Source organism: Phaseolus vulgaris, chromosome 11 (genome assembly GCF_051622355.1).
Source record: "Phaseolus vulgaris cultivar YP4 chromosome 11, ASM5162235v1, whole genome shotgun sequence".
Classification (NCBI taxonomy): domain Eukaryota; kingdom Viridiplantae; phylum Streptophyta; class Magnoliopsida; order Fabales; family Fabaceae; genus Phaseolus; species Phaseolus vulgaris.
Window position 1 is genome coordinate 40,616,444 of NC_143508.1, and position 10,783 is coordinate 40,627,226.

Consider the following 10,783-nt stretch of genomic DNA (forward strand, 5'->3'; position numbering starts at 1 on the left):
TTGGAGTGAACCAGTATAAACATCTGTGTACATTTTCTCTATCCCTAACTCTTTAAATTCAGTTTTGATATTTGTTTACTGGTATAAACAACCGATTGTTTCTGCGAAACAACCGATTGTTTTGTTGGTGCAGTGCTTTAAGCTTTGTGTTTTGAAAAACTAATTTCTTAATCAAGGTATTCGCGAAGTATTTTCATTCAAGTCTTAAAAGATTATGAAAACTCTCTTTAAACAATTCACCCCCCTCTAGTTTAAAGCCATATATTCTAACAAGTATCATGAGCAATTTCAATAATAGGGTTCATTGATATTTGTGGTAGTAGATGTTATGTCACATAGAAATTATACTTAATTTAGTTTTTGTATAAATTAAATTTGTTTATTGTTGTAAAAATTAAATAATGTTTTTTTTACAATTTAAATTAATTTTATGTTGTACAAATTAAATTAAATTATTTTATATAAATTAAAGTAAATTTTTATTGTATAAATTAAATTAAATATTTTTGTATAAAGGAAATTAAGTTTTTTATTGTATAAATTAAATTAAATTGTTGTATAATGAAATTATTTTTTTTATACATTAAATTAAATTTTGTTGTTATATAAAAAAAGTTTTAATTTATTTTTTAAATTTTGAAATCAATTTTAAATTTAATTTAAATTAAATATGTTAAAGTATGCGTCGATGTGGCTGACGCATACTAGGACTATATATAAATTTTTTTGTATCCCCGCTTTTCCAGCACCCCCAAGTTTTATACCTAATTTTTTCCCAATTCTTCTGCTCTGCCTCCGTGTTCTTCAGTTGTGCCTCCGCGTTCTTCAGCTTTGCCTTCGCGTTCTTCAGGTCTGCCTCCGCGGCCATCACTGCTCCGGGAGAGTCCTCCGCTTCCTCCGCATGCCTCCGTGTCAGCGCCTCCTCTGTGTGCCTCCGCGTCACCGTCACCGCCTCCTCCGTGTGCCTCCGCGTGCCATAATCGCCTCCTCCGCGTCAGTGCCTGCATAGCCTCCTCCGCGTCACTCCATTTAAAGGTTTAGACTTTACCAATTTTTTATTTAGATTATTGAGTTGTGGTTGCTGGTATATGTTGTTGGTTTGGATTATTGAGTGTTGGTTGATGGTATATATGTTGCTGTTTGGATTATTGAGTGTGACCCAATCTCATGCATGAAAACAAATTAATTGACTAGAATTAATTCTTTCTTTTTTTACTAAAATTGATATTACATCCTAAACTTGTTAAACGAGAATTAATTATATCTACTTCGATAAACATATTTACACATGTTTTCCCGATTCACTTCAATTTTACTCTTTTTTTTTAATTTCTTTGTTGTAGTTGTAGATTTAGACCCTTGTCAATATTAAATTGGTCTTCCACTAGAGACAACTAAAGTAAGGCTAACTTCCATGTAATGGTTTAAATAATTTAAATTTTTATTTATTTAGAATTTTTAATAATTATGAAGTTTTTAATTTTTGTAGTGTTAAAAAAAAATATTGATAATGCAAAAGAATAAAGTTTGTTTAGTGACGTGGTGTTTAAATGAAATAGGGGATGCAGAAAGTAAAAAATAAAGAAAACAGATTGGACAAGAAAACTTGAAATAGTTGTGAGTTGTGTAAATTAAATAAGGGCTGCAGAGAGTAAAAAATTTAGGCAGCAACATATTGGACTAGAAAATTGAAAATACTGATGTGGGGTGTGTAAATTTAATAAGGGCTGCAGAGAGTAAAAAATTTGGGCAGCAGCATATTGGGCTAGAAAATTGAAGTACTGATGTGGGGAGTGTAAATTTAATAAGGGTTGCAGAGAGTAAAAACTTTGGGCAGCAGCATATTGGGCTAGAAAATGGCAAATACTGATGTGGGGTGTGTAAATTTAATAAGGGCTGCAGAGAGTAAAAACTTTGGGCAGCATATTGGGCCAAAAAATTAGAAAAAATGATGTGGGGTGTGTAAATTAAATAAGGGCTACAGAGAGTAAAAATATTGACCAGGATATTGGGCCAGAAAATTAGAAAAAGTGATGTGGGGTGTGTAAATTAAATAAGGGCTGCAGAGAGTAAAAGAATTGGCCAGTATATTGGGCCAGAAAATTAGAAAAAGTGATGTGAGGTGTGTAAATTAAATAAGGCTGCAGAGTGTAAAAAAATTGGCCAGCATATTGGGCCAGAAAATTATAAAAAGTGATGTGGGGTGTGTAAACTAAATTAGGCTGCAGAGAGTAAAAAAATTGGCCACCATATTGGGCCAGAAAATTAGAAAAAGTGATGTGGGGTGTGTAAATTAAATAAGGGCTGCAGAGAGTAAAAGAATTGGCCAACATATTGGGCCAGAAAATTAGAAAAAGTGATGTGGGGTGTGTAAATTAAATAAGGCTGCTCCAGAAACTTATGCAAGTTATTCTTTTAAATTTTTTTATATTTATATTTTAATTTTCTAACATTTTCATTTCGTAATGAGGACTCTAACACTGATGTCCACCAACTTGATCCTGCAACTAAGCTTCAAACATGGAAGGAAGCTGCCAGAGGAAAGAGTAGAGGTCGGGTGTATGGTACAACAGAATTGGCTGCTAACTTCCGTCAAGGAGTCTCTTCTCTCACTCAAGCCTATGCTTTCAACACTTCACAATCTGGGCATGTGATTGAAAATCAAATGCTTCATGCTGAACTTAGTATGTGGAGTCAGATGTATGCACACTTGGAGGATGAGCTGAAGGTTATAAAAGATAAACTTATCTAAATGGAACGTGACAAAAATGCTTCTAATAGCACAATACAATTCGATCATGAGTATGATCCAGAGCAGGATGATCAACTTGTTCCTTAAAGTGCATTCTATACTGTAAGTTTAACTATTTGACATTTTTATTATATACTAAGTATTTTAATTATTTCATTTATTTATTTATATTGTTTATATTTTTTTACAGGTTTATCACATCACTATGGGATTCATTTTGCTACTTTTAGTTAAATTTGTAATATTTTTTTAAGTATTCAAATCATTTTGAATATTTGAATTGATCAAAGATTTTGTTTAACTATTTGTATTACTTTTGTACTTTGGATGTGTTTGTGGATTTTGATGTGTTTATGGATGTATTGTGAATGATAATAATTTGTCTGAATGTGATTTGGTTGATATTTATTCTTTAGAGGTAACCTGGCTATTTATAGGTAAACTGGCTAGAAAACAAAATAAATTGTTTTTTTTTCTCCCCTTTATGCCTCGGCCACTGGCCCACGCTAGCTTTTTTTTTTAATATGCGTCGGCTTTTGCGTGGGCCTAGCCCACGCAACATCTGATATATTTATATATATATATATATATATATATTTCATTTTCGTCGCCCAAGCAGACGCATAGGCGATATTTAAATTGTGCATCGGTTTGGCCCACGCATAAGCCGTCCATTTTTCGTCCACCCAGACTCTGCATGTTGCGTCCATTTTGCGTGGGCTTGGCCCACACAACATGCGTCCAACTTGCTGACCCATGCGAGTTTCCATTTGCTTCCAAGGTTTTTTCGTCGAGACTGCGACCGACGATAATCCGACGCATAAGCGTCCGTTTTTTACCTTTTGCGTCCGTTTTTGGCCCACACAAAATCGTTGTTTTCTTGTAGTGTAAGTATAGTATCCCAATTTTTTAAATAAGATTCGTTTGAATTCCTATACTCCAAAAGTAATTATTTGAGTTCTCATATTTTTTTAAAGTTAGTAATGTCCCTCAATTTTAATATTTGTAAGTTCCATCAAGAGATAAGATTTACTAATTACAAAAGATATAAAAAAAATATATATAAAAAGATGGTAAGAAAAAAAGATATTTCTTATTCATGTACATAAAATATATACAAGTGTATGAAGATTTTCTCTTTCCAAATTACAAGCTATGATTTCATGAATCATGAAATTCTATCATTATTAAATGAATGCGTAAGATATCGTACAATAAATTTTTTTTTTAAAAAGAAAAATAAATAGAACAATTTAAAAAAACTAAAAAAAATAAAAAAATAGAATATATATATATATATACAGAGAGAGAACTTGCGTAAAATAAAAGCTAAGAATGAAATAAAAGAAAATAAAACTAGAAATAAAAATAAAATAAAATAACATAAGATAAAATAAAATAAATAAAAACTAACATAACAATAAAATAAAATAAAACTGAAAAAAAATAAAACAGAAACTAGTAATAATAAATAACTAATTAAAATAAATAAATAAAAACTACGTACATTCTATATAAACTACGTAAGCTAAACGTAAAAAAAAAACTAAAAAAAAAACAAAATCCAAATCAAAATAAAATAAAAATAAAACAAAAAAAATTAAAATAAATACAGTAAACAAAAAAAAACAAAAACTTTTTTAAAAATATTAACTTAAAAAGAAAACAATTTAAAAAAGAAAACATATTCACTTCTATTTTTTTTAAAAATTTAAACATATTCAAAAAATAAAACAAATCTTTACAAATATCTACAGATTTAAAAAACCAAAAAAAATTATTCAGATAAAAAATAAAAAAGAAACTTTAAAAATATTCACATAAAAAAATAAAAACTTGAAAATATTCCCTAGCAGTAAAATAAATTATTTTTTTTAAATTTAAAATTGAAATAAAATAAAATAAATTTATAATAAATCTGAAAATAAAATAAAATAAAATCAAAAATCTGAAAATAAATTAAAAGCAGAATAAATCTGAAAATAATTAAAAACAGAATAAATCTGAAAATAAATAAAAGCAGAATAAATATAAAAATAAATAAAAGTAAATAAATTCAAAATAAAGATTAAAACCATGAAAGTAGATTTGTAAATTCAAAAAAAAAATCAAATTAAATCAAATCAAATCTTTAATAAAATAAACAAAATAAAAATAAATCTGTAAATAAAGTAAAATAAAAACAGTAATAAAATATAACCACTAAACAAATATAAACAAATTAAGAACTTGTTCTAGCCGGTTGACTGAATGGAGAAGTCCGCTTCTAATCTGTCTTCTCTTGGTGTACTGGAACGGAGGAGGTTCTACCTTTTGATCACACTCTGACGATAAGTCAATGAGAACATACAAAATAATAATCAGTTTCAATCTCAAGTATTAAAAAACAGCATACCTTTACCAAGGTCTCAAGCTCCTTTTATAGATTTTCCTTGAACAACTTCTACTAATGAGAACATAGTCTCAACAACAAGCATATAATCATAACAGAAAAACCATATGTTGACGTGCACCTCTTATCTTCGGGTGCTAACAACAAGAAAATATTTTGTCTACATGTGCACATTATTCTCGGGTGCTAACAACATTATTCTCAACAAATTTTATTTGTATTTAATTAACGTATGTGTTATAAACAAAATATTCCTTCTATTTTAACCATCCTTTTCAAGCTGTCTTACCACCGCTTGGGCCAAGCTCCAAGCCCACCCCTTTGGGCCCAAGTTGGCCCAAAAATCGAGCTGACCATACCAAAGTGCTTGGACCGAGGTCCCGACCACTCCTATCCAGTACACAAGCCCCCCAGACTCGAGCCGAGATTGATTAGGCGAAGAGGCTTACAAGCACTTGGTGGCTGACACGATGTTTTCCCAATGAGTAGGTGAGGCGTGGTAACTGAACCGCTCCTTGACAAGACATCTCACCACACTAAATCTGAGGTGTCCACGTGGCATCTGCATCAACGGGCAGGAAACATTGTTGCTTCATTTCCCTCTTTAAACACTAAAAATCCATTTCTCCTCCCTTACTCTTCATGTAGCCTTCATACTCAAAACTCTTGCGCTCTCAAACCTCTCCTGTGCCAAAACACTTCCTTCACACTTCTTCTTTCCAATCAGCTACCACACCAGGTATTTTCCCTCTACTATTCTCTATTATCGAATATTCATTCATCTTACCGATATAATTTATATGAATTGGGATTTTCTTTGGATTTGCCTTCTCTATCTGGATTGTGGTTTCATTTAGACTCGCTTTCTTCGTTTGATTTGTGACTTCCTTTGGATTCATTTTCTCTACCATGAACTGCTTGTATCTTTTGGATTTATTTTCTCTGTCCTGAACTGCTTGTATCTTGTTTGTGTTTGTGCTTGTGTGCTACTTATTTCTACGATGGATTACAGTGTTAGGTACCCTTGGGCCAAAAAAGACCTTATGAAAGAAACCTCTTTTTATACCCCCCATCAACGTCTTAGAGATTTAAGAGAGAATGATTGTACCATGAGTAAGAGACATGAGAGTCATGTAAAAATCATAGAGTGTAAAGAGGGCGAGCCCATATGTTGTGATGAGTCCTCAGACCCCGAGGGTCCGTTCTGTTTCTTTTAGGCTACCTTTTTCAAAAAGGTCCTCTTACATCTCCCTTTGTCCATCTTCAAAAAAAAGCTTTTGACCAAGCTCAACGTCATCCTTGCACAGCTACACCCTAATAGTATTTTGTGTGCCCAGTTCAACATCTCGTCGTCGATTGAAGTCTTTTTATACTTCTTTGAAGCTAAACACGCAAGTACTAAACTATGGGTATCCTTGAACGGTGCCCCTGGAAGAGCCCTGCTTTCCCTCTTCCAGTTTTCATATAAGAATTTTAAAGGCAAATTCGTAAAAGGTTTGAGCCTCAACAAGAGATCCAGCTCTTCTGGATGGATTTCCCTTATATTGGACCCATGAGCCCAGATTCCAGAGTGCTCGACGCCTGGAAGATCTATCACCAAAAGATAAAGGGACCTGCCAATTCCTGTCAAGCTTGAAGGTCGTCTTTGACACCTCCTACTTAATATTCAAAGTGTATTTGCCCGGTGCCCTGAACGCTTACACTGGTACTCCTTATTTCTTAATCTTGGTGAATATAACTCTACCACCACTTATTAACCATTTACTTATTTTCTTTGCAGGGAGGATGTTATCTAATATTAGCAAGGCGGAGCTAGCCGAGATGGATAAAAAGATGAGGGCAACTGCCAACATGCCCAAGTATTCTTTACCTTAGAAAATGAAAGCTCCAATCACCATTACTCAAGCCCCGACTGAACAGGACGAGGAAACCACCTTGGGGCTTGTTTTTAAAAGAAAAAAGGAAAGCAACTGCTCCCCCTTCCGAGCATTCTCACTCGGATAGTCAGGCCCCCCACCAGGACGTTGTTCCCTCAGAAGGCCAGACTCCGCACCGAGATGTAATTGTCATCCAGGAAGGCGAAGCGGAGAGCTCTAAGAAGAAGAGCTTGTGGGATCCGAGCTTTTACATCCCAACCTATGGTGAACATGCCTTCCTAAAGGACAGGCTCATGGCCCTCGACAAAGACCACCTGTTTCGCGACGCCATGAAGTAGATTGGGTAGGCCTTTGCCATGGGCTGCTTGGTTGTTTCTAAAGAACGAAATCGGAAATCTGCTAAAGATCAAAGGGCCATGGAGCTTTAGAGGGAGGTAGAACACCTACGGGTCGAGATCAACGACTTGAGCAACCATGCCCAAGCTGAAGCCACACGCCTTACTGATTTTCATGAAGAAACCATGCGACTCCTGGACGAGAAGGCTCAAAAAGCTTCGAGCTTAGCAGAAGAGAGGGACAAACTCTTGTCCAAAATTGAAGAGTTGGAGAATGAGGTAACCCGCCGAGGGGAGGACCACAACAAGGCCAAGAATCCTTTAAGCAAGATGCTGCCCAATCCTACCTTGTAGGATTCAAGGCAGCCATCGAACAAGCTTTAGCGCTCCATCTCGATTTGGACTACTCAGAACTTGACCAGGTAAAACCATGGTCGATGGCTAACTAAGGGATTATTAACTTAAACATTTTATGGTTTGTAATACGCTAAATTCTCTTACCATTTGAATTGTTTGAACACTTTATGATTTTATGTTATTAGTACCTTTGCTTTCTCTCATTTCACGTCTTTGACTCGCTTTATCGTGTATAGTTATTTTGATACCTTTACAAATGCATGCCTTACTCCTTAACTTATCTTAGCACACATCATATAGTGAGCTTCTACTAGCTTGAGTATGAAAATAACAACTTTCTTGCCTCATTGCAAAGGCTTTTACATAGCTGCTATCAATACACATGTGAATACCTTATTACTCATACTAATTCATCTCTACATCTTGGGCATGAAGTAATAAGTGTAACGGAAATCTAACTTAAGCGAGGCTAAGCATGAAAAACCAAGGAATTCTCACTTAATAGAGAACTAACCTTTCGATGAACCACGAACCCATAACTAAAATGGGCCTATACTCAACCTCGACTTGCACAACTTTGCTTCACAAACTAGGCCAAAGGTTGCCCATCATGACTTCTTTGAGCCTTGCTTTGCAGAGCGCTTGCTCGGTTAATCATACTTGCTCTGAGCTCAGCCACCTTGTTCACATATATAATCGAAGGATTAAACTATGTATCATTTAATCATTTCACAGAGTGCCTAAACTCGGGTGATCATTCACACACCGAGTTAGGTCGTCTTACCTTAAATCGAATCAAACGATTTAGCCATAACAAATTAGTTTGCAGAGCGCCTGTACTTGGGTAGTCGTTCTTACGCCGAACGAAGTCGTCTTACCTTGCCTAAATACTTCATCTATATTAACTTTACGCATAGGGCGCCTATACCCGGGTAATCATACTTACACCGAGCTAGGTCGTCTTACCTAACACTAAATCAAACAACTTAATCTGCAGAGCGCCTATACTCGGGTAGTCGTTCTTACCCCAAGTTAGAGCGTCTTACCTTGACAAATACTTCCTTTACATCAATTTAACGCATAGGGTGTCCATACTCGGGTAGTCGTACTAGCACCAAGCTAGGTCGTGTTACTTGACATTAGATAATCATTACACGCATAGTGTGCCTATACTCGGGTAGTCGTACTAACACTGAGCTAGGTCGTCTTACCTCAAACTAGATAACCAATTAATGCGCATGACACCTATACTCAAGTAGTCGTACTGACACCAAGCTATGTCGTCTTACCTAACACTTAGATCAAGGGAATCACTACACAAACTAGTCTCACAGGGCGCCTATGCTTGGATAGTCGTACTAACATCGAGCTAGGTCGACTTATCGTGTGCTAACTCAAATAAATCAACAAAACTAATGCACCGTCTTTCAAGAACAAATTTATCACTTGGTGACCTCATTAAAAAAACCCTTTCAAGGGAAAAAGAGCATCACCTCAATCATCACATTGTTAACTGAAATAAAACTTGAGATTTGCCACGTTCCACGTTCAAGGTATGGTTCGCCCCTCCAGGGTTTCCAGCCTATACGTTCCATTCCCAAGCACCTCAACTACGCAAAACGAGCCATTCCACTTTGGAGATAATTTGTTTTCTAACTGGTAGGGATGTGCTTTCGCATCACTAAGTTGGCAACCTTGAACTGTCGAGGTCTTGTCTTGGTCTTTTTCCTCAACTCCACCCTTCTCTTTAAAGCCTCCGAGTTAATACGAGCGTGTTCACACACCTCATCTAACAAGTACAAGTTCATCTTCCTTCCTTCGTTAGATTCCTTAACAACGAAGCTTTGGAACGGAGGAGAGCTCTCTTGTAGTTCCCTTTGCCTTTTCTAGCCTTCTCTTCAAACCTCTCAATAGGACTCTGTTAGTTGATTCAATCTGACTATTCGTCTGAGGGTGTTCTACCGAAGCAAATATCTGCTTTATCCCGAGCTCCGAGAATAGCTTACCCAACTGATGACTATAAATTTGGGTTCTATTGTCGGACATTAGGTACCTTGGAATCCAAAAAGGCACATAACGTTCTTCCACATAAAGTGTTGTACCTTGTGAGCAGTTATCTGTGCCACTGGCTCAACTTCAACCCACTTGGTGAAGTATTCAATGGGCACAATGAGATATTTCATCTGACGTATAGCCAAAGGGAAAGAACCTAAAATGTCTATTCCCCATCTATGGAAAGGCCATGAGCTATAAATGGACCGCAAATCCTCGGCTACCGTGTGGTTCCAATCAGCGTGCTTATGACATTGTTCACAGCGCTGTGCATATTTCCCGCAATCCTCCTTCATGGTTGGCCAATAATACCCAACTCGAATGACCTTCAACGAGAGAGCTCGTCCTCTTATGTGACTACTGCAAATGCCCTCATGGAGCAAGGCCATTATGCGAATGCACTGATCTTCACTTACACATGTGATTGAGTGGGTATAATCATGACGAGAAAGATTGCCATCTATCAGGGTGTACCGCCCTGCATTCCTCTTAACCATCTTGGCCTCCATAAGCTCGACAGGAAGTAACCCATTAGCTAGGTAATGCTTGTAAGTTGTTATCCAAGTCTCTGTGGTGTCGACTTGTAAAACCTCAAGAAACTCATCCCCCAATAACCCATAAGTGGTTATCCTTAGGACTTTCAGGGTTTCCTGAGTCATTGACCGATGCTTTCTCCGATTTCCTGAGCTGATCCCTAAGACCTCCATGTGGATGACCTTGGTTGGTTCTCCTCCAGCTGTCCTGGGCTACTTTAATGTCTCCTGGATTATCGTCCTATATCGACCTCCCTTTCCCGAGCTAGCCAATTTAGATAGCAGACCTGCTCGAGAGTTTTGCTCTCTGGGGACGTGAAGGAGGTCGAACGTAGAGAAGGTTGCTTTCAAGATCGTTACATACCTGAGATATGAGGCTAACTGTGGATCTTTGGCCTAATACTCACCTTTGACTTGCCTAGTGACAAGCAACGAGTCACTCTTCACCAACAAACTTCGAGCTCCCAACTTTTTGGCTAGCAACA